The sequence below is a fragment of the Tupaia chinensis genome, unplaced genomic scaffold (assembly GCF_000334495.1).
Source record: "Tupaia chinensis unplaced genomic scaffold, TupChi_1.0 Scaffold141490_1, whole genome shotgun sequence".
In the NCBI taxonomy this organism is placed as follows: Eukaryota; Metazoa; Chordata; class Mammalia; order Scandentia; family Tupaiidae; genus Tupaia; species Tupaia belangeri.
The window spans coordinates 2,754,003-2,754,285 of record NW_006201352.1 but is presented as its reverse complement, the minus strand read 5'-3'; the positions used below and the strand labels follow the sequence as shown (position 1 = coordinate 2,754,285).

At 70.0% G+C, this 283-nt stretch overlaps 1 protein-coding gene across 1 annotated transcript in view; it reads left to right on the top strand.

The window, feature by feature from the left end:
- Positions 1-283, top strand: part of CRMP1 (collapsin response mediator protein 1) — an 81,202-nt gene that overhangs the window by 74,588 nt on the left and 6,331 nt on the right. The gene's annotated exons all lie outside the window — the stretch shown is intronic.

Sequence of the window (283 nt, the reverse complement as noted above, 5' to 3'; positions counted from 1 at the left end):
AGCTGGGGGGCAGAGGGAGGGCCGCAGAGCTGTGAAAGGAGGGGCATGGGGCCCAGCGGCCCACAGGGAGGGAAGCAGGCTGTGAGGCAGGACGGTGGATGCTGGGGCCTTGAGCTCAGGGCTCGTGGTGAGCCCGACTGCCGCAGAGATGGGGAGCCCCGTTACCAACAGGAGAGGAGGGTCGCAGGCTGGGCCAGGGCGCTGCTCCCGGCAATGGTGAGACCCTGCGCAGGTGCCTGGACCCGCCTTCTTGGTGGTCTGCGCGTCTCTGCCTCCCGGCTCC